The following is an 18,654-nucleotide window of genomic DNA, read 5'->3' as shown; positions in this document are numbered from 1 at the left end:
CAAGCCTGGTTAGGGCTTCTGACCTGCATTTTAATCTACACCCTTATCTCAACTAGATTGTGTGAGATAACATTGGGCCACCTGGGATAAAAAAAGAGATACTCTGTACAGAAACACAATCCGAAATATATACCACTGTCTTCAGTAGCAAACCCACACATGTATTTGATAGGAAGGATGAAAGTATTGGATGCTGAAGGCTACCATCTGCCCACCAAAGGACTCAGGATAGAAGACCAGTTTCCTTTTACTTCTTGGAGAAAGGAAGGCAATCACATAAGAGTTTTTTGATTTTTTTTTCTTCCATAATGCACTGTTCAAATGAAGTGCTGCTACATTATAGCTGTCTTTTCCAAATAGTCCATTCAATTCTCAGAGTACTGATAAAGGCTCCACTAAAGTGCTATTTACAGTGGACGTTTTGTGATGTGAGCAGCAGCCCCACTAGGAGGAGGACAAAGGGTACGGCTGCAGCGTGTTTGCAGGTATATTCAAGTTCACTCATGCTCTAATTTGGCTGGGAGTGATACGGATGTGTGTAGCATGGCATTAAGCTGGAGCTAATATATCCTGCCCTTCTGCAGAGATAACAGCTTTCAATACAGAGCTTTACTGAAGTGGCCACACAGCCTCTGATCTGAAGCTCGTTCACGTCTTGCTGGTGGAGAAGTGTCAGGGAAGGCTCACATCTATCTGCAAAATGAGATATACCTTAAGATCCCCAGCCTGCATCCTAAATAGGAATGTTGTTTGTCCCTGCATCAGCCTTAAATATCTGCCCATAAAAGATGAAAAAATAGGTAATCCCACCAACCCCAGCTTGAATCTCCCACCCCTTTCTCCTTCTAACTGAACTTACAGCAGTAGACAAATTTGCTATGGAAAACCACCAGCTCTCCTACGACAGGTGGGTTAATAAAGCCATTTGAAAAGACAGCATCTTTTATCAGGCAGGACAGTTGAGTGAATACTTCACAGCAAATACAGTTTTAGATTAGCTTTTATTATTTGTAGAGTTGTTCACAATGGCCTCCCTATGGAAGCCTGAGTTATGTGTATATAAATACAAATAACTTTGAAAGACTCTCACTGCAGTAGATATTTTTCAGATTTTAAAACCTTCATCCCAAATGACAATCCTGAAGTTCTCTGCAACAGCATATATGCCATTAAGCTAACGAGAACATCAGTGGTGGCAGTATTTTTGGAAGTATCCTCTATCCCTTCTTTGCATCTTTTCCGGATAGAAATAAAAAGAAATACAGACAATGTTGCTCAATAATTATTATTTTTGAGTTCCCATTGATAGGAACTCATTCATCTTTACCTTCCAAGCTTTTCTTACACATTTTTAACTCTAGAATGCACCTGAGCCACTGCTCAACTAATGACGATGGTCATGGGTTTTGTGCATTTCCCTTTTTAAGCTTGTTCACCTTAGAATGACAGAATCATAGGACCACTTAGGTTGGAAAAGACCTCCAAGACAATCTGGTCCAACCGTTAACCTAGCACTGCCAAGTCTACCGCTAACCTATGTCCCTAAGCACCACATCTACACATCTTTTGAATACCTCCTTACTCCAGCTCGCAGATACACAGCTCAGCTCTTAAACTCAGAGTACAAAGACTTGTACTTTGAGGTGGCAATGTTCTCAGTTCAGACCTTGGGGCTGGCCATGAGCATAATTGACTATAATCATGTTCCGATATTTCTCATTTGGCTTACAACAGATGTCAATTCACAGAAAAAAAGTACTTTTTGTTCTACAGGGAAAAAAAGCAAATCACAAAACGAACTTTATTATACTTTACAAAACAGAATAAATTATCAGAGACATAATTTTTAAAAATATTAATTCATGTACACTCTTCCCAGAGTAGAAAAGACATATTTGTCTTCTCTTGATCCCTTCCACTATCTGTTTCCCTTCACTTTTCTCCCAGGAAATAACTCCTCCACTGCAGGTAAGGAGAACACCTACTGCGCATCTAATTAAAATTCTTGTCATGGGCTAATTAGTAATGTACTGATTAGCAAGGTATTAAGGCTTCACTATATTACAGACATTCTAGAGCAGAAATCATTCCAAACATAAGGTTTCCAGCCTCTGAAAAAGATACCGTGAATGTTTCACGTCCACTGGTGCTTTGAGCTGAATTCTTTTATAACATCAGCAGAGCTTGAGGGAAAACAATCAATAAACAAATAGCTTAGTCTGATTTGAGCCGTTTCATGTGCAATTTCATCTGCATGCTTGTCATGTATCAGAAGCATAGCTGGCTCATTTTTTAGTATACTTTATTTGTTTATAAAATCTGGGAGGGAATAGTTTATACGCATAAGGTGAGAACTACATGCCTTATTTTTCTTTCCTTTGTGCCACTTTGATTTATGAATAATATAATAACTTCTGTCTCACGTAAGTGTTTTTTCTTGCTTTAGTGTATCTAGGATAAATAGCTTATTTTATTAACCTCTGTTTTAATCATCCCTCTTGTAATTAGTGTATTTCTAGTTCTTGAGCTACTGCCCATGCTTGGTAAAAGCAATGCCTGCTGCCACTAAATCATTAGCTCCAAAACACAAAAAGAGGTAACTGCCTGTTTACCTGGAAAAGGAGCTCCCTACTTGAGAGTTCTGTAAACTTAATAGGAAACTGTCAAAAATTACTGATGTGACACACACATACGTGCTCAGTTTGACGACTCTGAGAAAAGCCACCCCATTAACACTTCGACAAATCCCCATCTTGTTCATCTGTGACAGATGAAGTGCCACGGGGAGTCAGGAAGTGTGCCAGCGAGGAAAATCGTATGCTGAAATTGATTAATTGTGGCATGGAAAATTTACAAAGTCCCACGTGATGGCTGTGATGCAGCTGCACATTTTTACATCTTTGACACAAGAGGCTCCGAATCCTGACCAGTGACATTCCTGCCCGCCTTGCAGACTGCATAAAAGTTGCTCTTCCCATTGCAGCTGGCACAGAGGAAAAAGAAAAACACTTCTGTCTGCCTGAGTCTTGTCCAAATGTGCTCACTGCGGCTCTGAAGCGCCTGAGAATGTTCTGGGATGCAAATTCTAGTTGGAAGTTTTGCTCCAGAAGAATTGGTGAAATCAACAGTGAGTATCCCAAGATCACTTCTGGAATTTGGTAGACAATATCAATAAGGCTGAGCATCCTTTATCTAAGCAGCCTGTATTTCCCTGCTGTGGAAATTTTCAACTCCCAATCTAAACAACTATTTCTTTTTCTACCACGAAATTTCAGAAGACTTCAATTTGGATATTTGCTATGGTATCTTTGAGAGTTGGAGGAATTAGGATGCAGAGAAATGTGCAGGTTTCTCTGGTTGTTCTTCATGCTACTGACAAATCAGATGCTATTTCCTATGCAGCTGGTCGAAATTTAAACCCAGGTTTGACTAGACAATAGTAACATTTTTCAGTAGCACAGGCTTCTTGTCTGCCATTGCTTGGGACAGTTTTATCAGAGTGCTGCTATTCCTTTTCAGGCATTATCAGCTCCAGAAATTTTGATGCCTGGAAATGAAAGAGCCTGCTAGGGTCTAGCTTTCAGTGATTTGATGAGGAACTCAAAAGCTCTAGTCGATAGCTGGGTTTGAAGCACTGTTCATGCAGAAATCATGTAATATGAAACAGAAGATTTCAAACCCATAGTTTTTCCCTCTTCGATATTCTCCAAATTCAGCCCTGGTAGGTGGGTGCTGCTCAGCCAACTAAAGCAGAGCTATAGCTGCTTATTTCAAAGTGAATTTGGACCAGAGAATAGAGGGTTAAAAGGGACTGTGAGTGCTAACTAAAACTGTATTTGCCAAGTCCCCAACCTCAGCAATCTTTGAAGTTAATAACTAGAATCATGGAAGGCCATTTCTGAGCCCTCTTCCCCTTAATGGATTTATTGGTGCCTTATGAATGTCTTGTTTCACATCTTTTAATGAAGCAGATCCATAATAGGCATCTCTCAGCTTTACATTCCAGGACTAATCTTTGGCACTATACTAAAATTGTTTGATGCTTTTTCCTGAGGCTAGGTATAATTGCATTGCACTTACAGTACTTGTTTGTATTTTATCTAGATGAGCTTTTACAGTGAAGAAGTAAAATAAAAGCTGTTGCTAAGCTTATTTTCAACTTGAGTCTCAGCAAATCCACCTCTTCTTAATTCTGTCATATTTTTGCAATTTTAATATTACCCCCCCAAAAAAAAATCTCTCTTGATGTATTCTTTCAGCAAAATGTGCCTCTCGTTTTTAAGAAAAAAATTTCCAAAAATTTTTCATCAGTTCCCCTTTTGGATCTCCGTATCCTTAGTAGGAAACTGTCAAAAATGTCCTATAAGGCACCCACTGCAACTCATTTTCGTAACATCCAGTACTCAAGGAAGTTTGAGTGTTATGCAAATCTTATTTGGGAGGTCTGAGAAGAAACAAATTGGGGAAAATTTAATGGTAAAGAAAGATTTGATTGGGGAAAGTTTGATGGTAAGGAAAAAAATAACAATTCGGAGATAGAAAACATGAGAGTCAAAGCACACTAATTTCATATTTAATACTGTACAGAATGAGAATCTTAACAGAGGATGTCAAGACTGACAATTCACTTCAGGGAACAAGCGAACCACCAGTCATTCATTTTCCACGCGCACCAGGCATTGTCAAGTTTAAGAATTCAAATAGTTATTAATTAGGCCAAAATATATCCTAAAATCATTATTTTTCTGCTATCTATGTGTGCTTGTATAGCTTTCAGCTTTTCTCTGCAAAACTAAGGAGGAGGACTTCTCTCATGTAACAGAGAATCTTACAACTCCAGACATGAAAGACACTTTAGAAAAACAATACTTGAGACTTACAACAAATATGTGAAACTTTATAAAACTGCCTTGCACAAGTTGCTCAGACGCATTTTTCCAACATTTTTCCAATGTGCTTTTATAGTCAGCCTTCCTGGCACTATAAGAAACTGCTCCATTGGATGAAACACTGCAGGAAAACCAGTGTTCAATGCTTCAAATACGTTTTGACCCTCTGAGAGTATAAAACGATCCAATAAAATAATTTTAGTCAGCTCCAAAATTTTTTTCTCCAGTACTTCATTGACATCGCTTCTGATAAAATAGTTCTGATACAGAGTAACGATTGATTTTAGCTAAATGGTGCAGATTTAAATACAGCTCGTCAAAGTCCCATTGAAATGCTATCTTTAAATCATATTTAGTCTGAGTTTCATGAAATATTTTAGAACAAATAAAGCAGGTATTGATTTTCTTTATACTCCACGATGTTTCAGAGCCTTTGTACAGCCGAGGACTTGTTAGAAATAACTTCCGCTAACAGTCGTGTCTTTTTTTGTTATACTAAAAACAGTCCACAAAAAGAACAAACCCTCCAAAACTCAGATGCAAAAGTCAACAATATTCAATACCAAATCTGCTTGTCTGATGCGTTAATCTGTTACGGGAGCTTTGCCATGCCCTCATCACGGACCTGGATTTCACCCAAACTGTAGTTTTTCATTCAACATATGTTTTTATACTATTTTACTAAAAAAAAAAACAGGGTCAATAAAGTATTGATTACCTCTAACCACTCAAATTTGTGATTCTATTTCTTTCAGTTGCTTAGGCAAAGAATAATTTGTAGGGAAAACCTTAACGAAACTCAGGGCATAAAAAGTTAGAAGGACTTTATCACAGGAAGCGTGTAATTGATATCTGATACTTTGGTACTCTGGTCTTCTCTCAGGTCTTTTATTTGCCATTGTAGAGGCACAAAGGAGGTTGCAGGATTTCACATATAATTAAACTCCTACTTAGTCAAAGGTTTCTTTCAGTTCATCTTGTGCTGGCATAATTAAACCCAAATTCATTTGAGTAAGCTGTCAGTGATACAATTGTGTTGGGAAGCATTTCCTGGCTTCTGCCAATTTTAATAAAACAAGTTGTCAGTTTTTGTAAATAGGGATTTGATGATTATTTGCTGTAGGACAGTGGGTACTTTCATCTCCTTTGAATTACAAAAACATCTAAATAAACCAAATGGTAGCTGTGGGAGAAGATACATTCCCAGGCAGTTGAAATTATTGAGCTCCTTTGCGTGCACTGGGAAAATCTTTCACTGAAAGTATTGTTGAGTAGTCAAACAAATTAGTTAAAAAGGGAGCTGCTGGCTTTTGTCACCTTATCTGATCAATAGTTTCAGCATCCAAACTATTAATTGAATAGCCATTGATTTAGAGAAGATGAAACGACCTTATCAGCTAAGAAGAGTTTTCCATTATTCAACTGAGATCCAAGAAGAATTTAAACTTTTTCATCTTTATGCATGAAATAGGCCCCTTTGGACTTTTTCTACTTTTTAGTTTTCTGAAACATTGTAACAAATTGGTTCATGAAAACATATTCTGAGTTTTATCTAAAAAGCTAAGAATTATAGCTAAGAAAAAAGATTCTTTAAAACCATTCCCATGGAAATCCAAGTCCCTCAAGATCTAATTTGGGGAAAGGTGGAAAACAAATTACAAATGAAAGAATGATGAGGCACTGATGAAAATGTTCACATATATTCCTTCATAGTGGTAGCTGCTAATTTGTCTTAAGTTCAGTGATAGCAGGCACTAGAGGAGAAGAATAGCACTAGGATGGCAATTATTGAACTTACGAGCATTTTTGGAATAAGTATAGATCTTTAATGCAAGTAACAGCAACATACAGGCTGATCTAATCAATATCTGAAGAAGGCATTTTAGCAATTAGCTATTGTCAAGGAATAAGGAAACAGGAGATTTTCTTCTTTTTACTTGGCCATATCCCTTCTGTGAGCAGCCTGATGACTTGGGTAAAAGTACAACTTCATCCTTTTGGTAGCTGTATTCAGCTGAAGACTCTTTAAAGCAGACACCAACTTTTAAATTCTGTTTTCAGCTTTTAATTCTGGTTTTAATTTTGTTTTCAAGTACCAGATCACAATTAAGGACACCTGTCTAAGTCTTATTAGAAGTTTGTGGTGGGAAAATAAGTGCCATATGTATTGTTCAAATGATTTCATTTGGCAGCCTTAGCGACAACAGTTCAGTCCTCAAGATATTCAGTTAAGACACTAACTGTCCAAAGTCATAATGATTGATACCAGTGTCTCTGTATTCTCATTCTGTACCTGCCTGCACACCCATGAATGATCACACCAGCCGTACAGCAATACAATTGCTATATCCAATAGAGGAGACATAACAGCTAGGTTGGCAGTACCACGTGATAAGAGAAGAAAAAGCAGGAAAAAATCCAAGCAATGAGGCATCTAAATTTGTAAAAATGTAAGTGACCAGAAATTACAGCCAAACACAAACATTTGGGAGTCTTCTAACAATGAATACAAAGGAAAGGCAAACTCAGATAGGCTCCAGTTCAACAAAAGCTGCCTTTAATACGTCCTTATTCAGCAAACCCTTTATACACCCATTAGACTTAAAGGATATGCTTGAACTCCATTGTGCTGACTGAGTGTTAGCTGAAAAGGAATGGACTGCTGAACTGGCTCAAAGATTTTTCTATTTTGTCCTTAATAAACACCTTACAAAAAAAGACACAACACAAACAATGAATAGAAAAAGGAATGCACTTGGAAATGGCACTTGGAGAAGGCAGAATTCCTTCCACTACGAGATGGGCTTTAGTGACATCGAGATGTATGTGAGCTCTCATACATCCTCCGCATAGCAAAGAACGTATGTCCACATATATGTAGAAGTTTACAGAGTACTGAAGTCACTTAGAAAACACAAGGAATCAAAGAACTTAAGAGAATTAAGAGAGTAAAAACCACAAGAATCTTTCTGTCTTTCATCCTCTCCTCTTCATTATTTGGCTGTATGTTGAGAGGCTGTTCAGGACACTCCTATAAAAGTGAACTGCAGAGGAGACCTACATTTTCTGTCAGTTCATACACCACTGGTTATTCCTCAAGTATCCCACCACAGAAGGCTAGCATAAGCTCTTATGTTACAAAACTGCCTTTGACGCAAACGTATTCTGTCTTTGCCTCCCAGCAAGTTCAGGCCTGCAGTTGCTGAACTACTCACATGCAGCATTACCATACTTTTTCACATTAGCCTGGTTAACTGATTTCAGTGATTAATAACGTGTGGCTATTTATTAGGAGTGGGAATTTTTGCAAAACTATGCATTTAATAAATGGTAAATCAGGCATCTTACATCCTCACTACAAAATAAAAGTGTTAGATGTAAGGTGCTGAGGGGCTGTAATAACTTAATTAACAAAAAAACCCAACCACACAACAACCCTTATTTCAACAGGTAAAGGATGACAGGAAATGAAAGCCAATGCAAACTAAAAAAATGGCTATTTTGATATGCACTACCGGCTAGTTTATTTTCTCAAATAAAAAACCTAATACGCCAAATTACTTTTAACCTAATTAAAATCTGACATTATTTTATTAGGCAATATCATTATTACAATAGTGTACAGAAGAAAATGAAATACAATATAATTATGTAGCAGATAGTCTTATACACTAAGCCAGAACACAAATCTAACGTTTGAAATATTGAAGGCAAAGCTAATGGCTGGTGATGCCTGTAAGCGGACACAGCAGAAATACCTTGCTTCGTATGGTTACTGATCCTGTTCTTTCTTCTCCGATACGCACATTGACACTGCTTGGACTGCTAAATTCAAGTTACTGTTGTATATACAAAATATGCTCAAAGACAAATATTTTTAACAAAACATTATTAATTATATTGTGAAGGAACGTTTAGGTTGTAAAAATCCTTCCAGTGCAGCATAAACATTTCAGCTGGTAGAAATATGCTGGTGAGCAGACATTCATCTGAAGAAATTCTGGTGTCCTGACTCTACCTCTCAGATGGTGAGGAGGGAATGTGAAGAAAGCAAAGGGGAGAACAACAACCGCAGAAGAACAGCTCATCAGGCTGGCAGCTATGTTTGCAAGGATTCCTGGTGTGCTTTGAAATCCCGCAACACTTGTTAAGGAGATTTTTGTTCATGTAAATGAAGTAGTTTCTAGTTTCTTAGAAACACCAATCTAAGGGCAGTCAAGACAAAACACACGCTCCTACGCAAGCGTTGCTCTAGGATGCTCAGAATGCATTAGCTTTTGTGGAAAAAATTACTTTTGCAACACTAACTGCAGGTTACAAGAGGTGTCAGAACAGTCAAGATACAGTCACAGAGCACTTTAGGTCTGTATGTGGTTCTGTCATGTTTCACAACAGACTAGAGTTCCTCAGACTAATATTTCAGTACCTCCTTCATTTACAAGGATCTCATTCCTTCTGTTTCTGCTCAGGTCTATTATTCTACCTAGGTTTAGTACGAAAATAAGTTTGCATTTAAATGCACACCTAAAGGTGTGAGGGAAATTAAATGTTTTACATGCTGTAAGTCTCCCATTGCCAGGAGGAATTAATGGTCTGAAACTCACATTGTCACCGGTGCAGGATAGCCAGATAGCCCTGGGAGAAGTGCTGTGGACTTCAGCGAGGCTATTCAATACAAATGAATGAAGAAGAGGATCCAAACCCAGCTCTAGGAAACCAGTTACTGTGGCATCCTTTTGCAAGTTAATATTGGAGGCCACTGCTGACTACTTCTTGTTTGGTGAATTAAGCAGATATAAGCTAAGCAATACAACAGCTCTTCCACAACAGCTCATGGACAGGATGCAGAGTTTCTGCCCCACAGAACAGACAGCAGGGAAGACTTTTTTTCCTCCCATAGAAAACCGAAGAGGGCACAAGAGGCCTGCTGCAAGATGTGCAGACGCACAGTCAACGCTGCAAAGCACAAACCTGAGAGCACAGCTGGAGTGGTGACCAAAACCCAACAGGCAAGCGAAACGCGGCTGTGTCCCACCACAGCTGATGCTGATCTTTGTGCCTGGAGACAGGAAATCTGGCATACATCATCCTTTCCCTTCTCACAAGCTGGTATCAGCTGTGAAGGTTTTAATTAGGCTGGCTGTGACAGATGGTTCGTAACAATCCAAGACCACCAGTCTCTAAGTTTTGGGGGATACTCTGTGAGACTGAATCAGTAAGACTGCAAGTTACTATACAGCCATATTGGACTTCCCTGTCCCTGTCTTTATGTCATGGTCACTTTCAGCAGCAGTTTTTTAAAAACCAAACAACTCACTATTTTTATGTGAATGGTCACAAATAACACCCAGCGGAGCAATCCCAGCCACTGAACTTCTAGCTGCCACAGTGTGATTTCCAAGATCCAGCACATTTATGTAGGTATTTTGCAAAGAATGGTCACCAAAAACGAGTGGCCAGCAACTATCAGATAGGTTCACAGCTGACGGAAGAAGGAGAAAGGATGGTTGTTGCAAAACCACGATAGCTTACAGCACTGCCAGGGCCTCCAGCAACTTGCAAAGCATGATATATTTTGGAGAGAGAGGTACCAATGCAAACTGTTGCACGTAATTTTTTATGTGAAATGCTTTGGTTCTGAGCGGGTAAACCAGCACACAAATACTTTCAGTAATAGGCACTGACTGCCTGTAACTCTACCACCTCAGGGAGACCTGCTGGGGTATTTGTCCACAAGGGGACTGCAAACTGGGCCCCAAGAGCGAGAGTATTACATGGACCTCAGGGAGAGCAGGAACCTCTCCAGGCTTGAATGCTGATCAAAAATTGTACCTGAACTGACTGTGACAGGTGAGAGGCACGCTTGTCTGGGTAGTTAGGACCAGCAGGTAGCACAGTGCCCTTTTGCTCTCAGAAGTTCTGTTCATTGCCCTCTGCTGAGCCAGCAGCCTGCTCCGTGCTGTGATGGTCTGACCACGTGCTGCTTTCAAAGTAGCCGCCAGTTTACTTCAGAAAACAACAGAGACTGAGACTGAGGAGAACTCTGTGTTAGTCAGAAGTGTCACGTAGCCGCCTTGACAAAACCACGTCCAAACTGAACCCTGCTGGAAGATGCAGCAGATAATTACGTTGGTACAGAGGCATCTAAACTTGAAGTAGTTTAAACGGATTTAAACTAAGCTGCTTAATGATATTTGCAAACAAGAATAAGTGCATTTGCACCTTAAGTGTCATTTGCTTAATTCTCAGACCATGTCTAATATTCTTCCGAGTATTCTGGCAAAAAAGCAGCAATAGTGTGTGTTACCAAATGAATCACATCAGAGCAGGAAGCAAGAGACTTTCTCCCTTTGTTTGGCTCCGTTTCAACCACACTCAAATACTACATTCTGGTTTAGGCACCATGTTGTCTGAAAGCTATTGACAAAGTGGAAGGAGCAAGAAGGAGACATGGGGAAGTAATCCAAAGGGCAGAGATGGGAGGGTCTGATTTCTGGGAAGAGAATAACATCAAACTTACACAGTTTTGTTAAATGTTGGTGAACTGGCGAATGAAACAGCTGTATGCTGCTAATGCTGAGGAAAGAGATGAATTATTAGGTGTGACACAGGGTTTGATTAGGAATAAAAGGAGTGGTATTTAAACACAGAAAATGTCGGATCTCAACAGGGAAGTTCTGAAGTGAAAGATGTATTATGCTGTGGACAGTCTCTCAAGAGATGTGCTGAATGCCCTATAGTCTGTGGCTTTTAAAACTATCCCAGTAAGTCTTTCACATATATGTTGTAGGCCAAACCCTGCATTTCCAATGAGGTGCAATGGAGGCTCTGTAAGTGTTTTTGGGCCAGATCATCAGATGACATAAAATAGCATGTAGCGGAGTCAGCCAAGCACTTTGTTCTTGCCTCAGCCAGCAGTGTAAATGGAGAGTAAAGGATGGGAGCGAAGTGCATAGCTGGATTTTGGATACTGGGCTCATCTCTTCCTTGTACTGAACAAACTCCAAAGGCTGAAACATTAAAAGGACTGAAGAATCACCAAACTTTCCTTTTAACCTATGAGAAAGAAGACAATAGTGCAACAAACTATACATCAGTAAAGTGCATTTAAGTCACACAAGGTGACTAGAGTATGGACTAGTGTTGTTAGGAAGCTGCTCCTTCCTGCAGAAAAGGAAGCAGGTGAAGCCCTTTGGTACAAGCATCTCCTTAGATGTTCTTCACCTTCTAGTAAAAGACATTCTGATGTGTGATTTTTTTGAACTGGGCTAAATTAACTGCTACGTCTTACAAGCTACAAGCAGAAAGAACCCCCAGAACTTTCTGGAGCAAAATCCTCCATTTCTCACATTACAAATCTCTGCAAGGACAGGGGTACGCTGTCCCAGTGCTCTGCCAAATAATGCTATCCACCTTCCCACCTGGGCCTTCAGTGAAGGCCTTTGCAATGTGCAGAAGGGAAAGGCAAACCTGTGTGACGGGCAGAGAAGCAATGGTGAGCCTTGCTCTGCCATCACAAAGCATTATCAAGAGGTATTCAGCATGGCGGAGCAAAGGACCAAACGAGCCAGGTAGCCAAGTCAAAACCATTCAGGATCAGCGGCTGGGGCCTAGGGGTCACAGGTCTAGGGGTAGACAGAGACAGGGCTCCACATCATGAAACCAGGTGAGTTCTGTGTATTAGGATCCCAGGCAAGAGCAAGACAGAGCTTCATCAAAGTCAGCAAAAGGACCAAAAGCAATTTGGCAGAGGAGGAGCACGACTACGCTGAAAAGGGGCAGGACTAATAGCTGAGATGAGTTAACACAGTGTAATACAACAAGCAGTGAAGAAAAACAGGTGGGGCTACCTGATACACCTTGTGGTGAGGCAAGTGGCCAGCCTGACCTGCACCTTGGCTGTGGGGGCTTGTTCTGCCAAGGAGACTGAATACAGCCTATTGCAGGTCTGAGGGCCTTGAAGAGCCTGTCTGAGCTGACCAGGGCCTTTTATTGTCCCCTGACCAAGACACTTCCAAGAAGACAGTGTCCTTCATGCCCAGGATGTAGGCCCAGCTGTGCGGGCTGTCACTGCGTGCCGCTGCTGATTTCCCACTGAAATGCTCACCTTTCCTCCTCACTTCTCCCACTGCTACAGGGGTGGTGGCACCTCCCCATGGGCATTGCTTTCTCTCCAGACAGCCAGCTTGGGAAGGGCTGGAAGGGACCTGGGAGGCACAGAAAGCCTGACGACACTCAGCTCAAATTACCTCTCAAGTACCATCTGAAGGACCTGAAACACTCAAGTCCAGCTCAACTTTTCACCTCAAACAGTTCCATTTCCAGACCCTGGAGAAACAAAGGATCATGCTCTCTTCTCTACCGATTACCTACTGGCTCAGGTTATCAGTTATCTCAACTCTATTTCAGCTCTTCTAATACCCGCTTTTCACTACATATGCCCAGAGGCAAAGGGTACTTAGGAATTAGAGGTGTAAATTCATTTCCAGAGGCACTGAAACAGATTAAACAAAATCTATTGGGTAAATATTTAGCTTCAGGCCTGGTTCTAAGCAAGCCCGTGGAAGTGTGGTTTTACAACGCAAACGAGTTAGAAAGGGAAATTTAAAAAGACAGAGAGGCTTTTTCTCCAGTTATTTACAATTTTATTTTACTTTTAAAAAAATATTTACAATTTTACCACTCAATTGTATTCATACAGCAGGCAGAGAAGACGAATATCTTTGCCTGGAACAGACTTAGATGCTATAAGGTGTTGAAGTATTTGGTAAAAAAAGAAAGGCTTTTTGATGGTGTTCCTTGTGTACACCTCATTTTTCTTCAGCTGAGATGTACTGAAAAGATTTCCACTGGCAATCTCCAATGCCAGGACCATTCGTTTGTATCAAGTGCCAGTCACTCTTCACTATATCAGCAACAGGCTATTTAAAGTATTATCATCAATTGCATTTTTTTCTGCACAATATCACAGAGATTTAGGAGGGGTAGAAGAGTACTACAGAGCAACACTTTTGGAGGTAAGCATTGCCAGTTGCCTACATGAGGAGGTCTTCTCAGGGCAGAAGTCCCAAAGGGTCCACAAGAGAGCAGGGTGGAGCGGATCCTCCTCCAAAGTAGCAGTGACCCTGGAAGCCTTAGAAATATGCATTTTTTGATAGAGTCAGTCTGCTTGCAAAGGTTTCAAACATAGCAGTCACGGAGCTATAAATAACCCCTGGCATTAATAAGGTCAAAATAACGAAGGCATACACACACACAAATGGGATCTCTTCAAATGTTTTTTTTCATCTAAGACCTTATATAAGGAAGAAAACCAATACATCTTTTGAAAATCATGTTAGCTAGATAAGAAAAATATTCAAGGTTGAGACACAAACAGCTACATTTTCTTCTGAGAGATCTGCTGAAATTTTACTGACTTACAGCATGTCACTGTCTTGGAGAGAAAGACTAGAAATCACTAAAAATTTTGCAAGATTATTAATTTGTAAAACCTTAAAAAATGATGAACTAATGAACTTAAAAAAGAATTGGAGAATCAACATTTTTACACACCTGGAAGTTGCTGCAGCTGCCAGCAATAGCTAATGACATCAACCAAACTCTTCAACATTGCCGAAAACTCAGATCCTGGAACAGTTTTATGTGAGCTACTCTGAGGAGGAAGAATGCTGAGCACCAAGTCCAACACTCACTGTTTTCATATGCTTTCCCTTCACCTTTAATATACAAACATATTTTAAAAAGCAGCTCATCAGGCTTGAATAATATGTTTGCTAGGATCAAAAATACACATCCTACAATCTTTGTCTTACCTATTGGTAAGCAGCAACCCTCTCCATCCTGCCACTCATCTTTTATAAAAAAAATAAAAGTATACCCCAAACTCTATTTCTTCTGTACAAACAACTTTTTTTTTTGTACAAAAAAAAGAGAAAGCAACTCTTTATTTCCTCCTTTCCCTTGTTCCCATTCTCCTTATGCGTACTGAGCAAACAGAGATCACATCTGCACACATTTGATTATATCAGGATAAAAGCCAGCTTGTTTTATATTTGTTTCCCTAGTACTGCAAACACCGACTGCAAAAGAGGCAACACCTGAATGTATACAGGATGGAAAACCTTTAAAAATTAAGCCTCTTAGGCTTCCTGTGGGCAACAGCTACTCAGAATAATCTTTTCTGCTATATCCCTATCTATGAAAAAGATTTCTATACAGATTTCCTGTCCTTCCAGGGAAGACACAGCATCTGGACTGCCTCCGTCCAGTGACAAAGCTTTTTCACTTGTTCTTGAAGTCATGGATGTACCTGCAACAAATCTGAACTTCAATACATACATCTGTTTATGCTGATACTTCTGGGGAAAAAATACTGATCTGGAAAGAGAGGAACTTTAATTGATACTTCTCCTCCTTTTCAGAGAGTGGCTTAAAAAAAGTAAAATGTCTCATTTCTTTTTTCTCAGTAAACTGTTTGTGCTCCAGGAAGGTAATTGCATGGGAAAGTAGGCATTTGCTCTTTAAAATCAAGATTTTAGACTTTTGTTTTCAGGGGCTAGGCCAAAGTTTGGCCTAGAAAAACAAACAGCACACACTTGGGGAGACTTGTGCTTGAGGGCTCCTGGCCAGAGTTACCATGAGCACTTGAGCAAAGTATCGTGGCAAATTTATCTTGGCTGGAACAAACATTGCAAATTTTATTTCGAAAACATGGCACCCTGGTACAACCCGTGCTCCTTACTTAAGGACGTCCATTGTAAAATGCAATATTACTTGTTTCGTTGCTTGCAGGCCCACAGGCAATCCTTCTCAGGTTAAACACCTGGAACAAGCCAGACCTGGCAAAGCTCTCTGCTCTTCGGATTTCTGCCACATGGAGAAAGGGCAGAGCTGACATCTGTCTGTGCAAACAAACATGTTTATAAGTGAATAGCCTTTTATAATAAACATTACTATGGCTTAGTTTGCTGCAGAGGGGATATCCAATACATTGTTTCAAGCTGTTCTAACAATATGCTTTTGCGAATGTATCCTGCATAACATTTTACGGAAAATGTCTTGCACTGAATGTGAAAGCCTCAGTAAATATGATTGAAACTACTCCATTTAAACCTGGCAGGTGAAGCCTGTTGAAATCTCTGTGGAGTTTTTTTTTGCTGCAGCACAGTCAGGTGAAATGCCCTGCCTTTTTGCAACAAAAAGCACTGGCTGACGCATACAGCCATGCTTGGCCTTCACTTCTTAATGCTTCTCTGCTACTGGCGTGACATCTCTCGTAAAGGTTGTGAACTTTAAGTGGCTCTTTCCCAGCACAGTACATTTATAGCAGAAAATGGAACAGAAAGTGCACATGTGTCTGTACGTGAAAAAAAAAAAAGTAAGAGCTCTTCATCTTTCTTCATTTTCTATATAAATACAGGGTTTAATCCCAGTTCCACTTAAACCAACAGAATGGTTTTCATTGACTTCAATGACAATGAATTCAATTTTGCCAGGATTTTACCCATGTTTAATTTTAGCTATAATGGCTCATGTTTACGAAAGTAACCTGTGATTTAGGACATCTCTATTACTGGAAATATTTAAAGATGTCCATTAGGTGTCTGCCTTTCACAAAAGGAAGAGTGCTTGTTCTCCCTCCAGAACCAAGCTAGGCAATGAAAAAAAACATCATCTTCTGAAATGAGAGTCTAGCATGTTTGTATTTTTTGTAGTGTTGTGGTGTTAAAATTAGAATGCTGCAAGGTTAAATTGTAGCATGAACAGATCACAATCAAGACAGAGTCAAGACAACAGAACAGCAACATCAAAAATAACAACTGATAAACAATGAGTTACTGCAATGTGTGGATTGACAGTCCCTTCTACTCTTTAATTATTTTAAGATTCTCCACGAAAAAGGTGGTATTTGTTATAAACGACAAAATCTTGTTCCCCCGTATGTGGCAGATATGAAATACCTGCTGCTGGGAGATGTTATGCATCATCATATCAGATCATTTCTCCACACCTTTATCCACTTCAGATAATTTTGGATTTAAAATTATATGTTGTTTTACGAAGATGGGAAATTAACTGAATGACCTTGATGTAATAATTTCAGTCACTGATTCCAATGAAAATAATCTATCCTTTAGCTGTCCAGAATTTTGATATGAAAAGTATATCTACTAAACAGTGAATATATAAAACAGAGGATGCAAAGGTATAGAGATTGACTGGGATACTCCCAGAAGGGAGACAGGCTTAAAATATTGGCTATTTTTATGCAACAAATCACGGGGTGGGGAGGAGAAGTTATTTTAAAATGCAGGCATAACCACTTAAAATGTTCTTCTTGGCCTGCAGGTATTCTCACATGCCAATTTTTCATCTGACACAAAAAGAATTTAAAGGCCCAGGATTCTAGCTAGCAACAGTTCACACAGTCCTGCCCTTTACGGCCAGCTTCAAAAGACAGCTGGAAGATGCTCCAGGCAGCAGCAGGGCCATGTGCTATTCTGTCTCTAGCACACCAATGGGACCTTTCTGTTTGCGTCTGACCAGCTGTAGTAGACAGGAGACTGGATCATTGTATTCACAGGTAGAATGCACTTACAGCACTGGTGTGACTTCTCCAAAAGTCCTGACCACAGTTTCAGAGCTAGGACTTCAGTTTTTTGTTTTCTCCTTCCAACAGATACAACTGCACAATATTTATATCTGGGCTTGAGAGTTAACTCAAGATGAGAAATATCATTACGAAGACATGTATTCTCTCATGTGATAGCACTCACTTTGAAATACACTGCACTATTTTATTTCTATTAGAAATTACAATTTACACATAAAACCTTGGTTTATGAGTATTACAGACAATTGCAGGAAATTTTAGGTAAATATACTGACGGAAAACTTACTGTTTTACGAACTGCTGAACTCATTACAACTTTGTCCTTACTCTATTTACAACTTTGTATTAGCCTGGGCTTTGGTCAGAATTCAAATACATAGATGTGAGCGTACCAAAAGGGAGCCAAAGCATTTTCTGCTCCTTGTCTCACTGTTCCCAGACCTGTAGCTGTTCTCTACGTCATCAAGCCACACCGTAAACTGAGGAACGTTTTCTGAGCTAACACTAATTGCACTGGTGGACTGCTGATTAAACTCCATATTGCCTAGGTTTTAGAGAAACAAATGAGAACGGAATGGCCTGGCCAAATTCTGAACCGACTTTCTGACATGATTTCTTTGAACCTTGCCCAGAATTTAGGGGCCTAGGATATTCTGCAATTCAAGAAATATTTCTGACCTGCAGGATCTATTTCTGCACTGACCTGACTTACAAAACATACGGCTCCTATAATGTCAAGAGTTTTAAGTCATTTATGAGTAAATGGAGGTGAAAGGCTCCATTATAAATTGTTTTGTGACTGCTGGAAGACCGGCAGGAGGCAGTTGCACTTAGCCGAGCCTGCAACTTGCCGGCCCCAGAGCAGGTGTGAGCTGGTGGTGCTCTGGCTCGTGGGACTGAGCCTCACTGCTATGCTCTGGTTTGAAGGCACAAGCTTTCCTTTGCGGCCAGCTCTGCTTTAAAACCAGCATAATTACAGACAGGCTCTTAAAAATCAAAACCTGACCCAAAATGAATAATTATTTCATTCTGCTTTTAGTCTTTTGGGTTATTTATGTGATTTACAGACTTTCACTTTGCCAACTGGGAGAACGCCTTACTAATGGCTAGCTTAAAACATCTTCCTTCTTCAGCTTCTAATCATGGCTC

General features: G+C 39.8%; 1 protein-coding gene across 9 annotated transcripts in view; it reads right to left on the bottom strand.

Moving 5' to 3' along the window:
• Positions 1-18,654, bottom strand: part of DTNA (dystrobrevin alpha) — a 221,516-nt gene that overhangs the window by 100,567 nt on the left and 102,295 nt on the right. The gene's annotated exons all lie outside the window — the stretch shown is intronic.

The sequence above is a fragment of the Cygnus atratus genome, chromosome 2 (genome assembly GCF_013377495.2).
Source record: "Cygnus atratus isolate AKBS03 ecotype Queensland, Australia chromosome 2, CAtr_DNAZoo_HiC_assembly, whole genome shotgun sequence".
Lineage (NCBI taxonomy): Eukaryota > Metazoa > Chordata > Aves > Anseriformes > Anatidae > Cygnus > Cygnus atratus.
The sequence above is the reverse complement of the archived record's forward strand: the minus strand, read 5'-3'. Positions and strand labels throughout refer to the sequence as shown.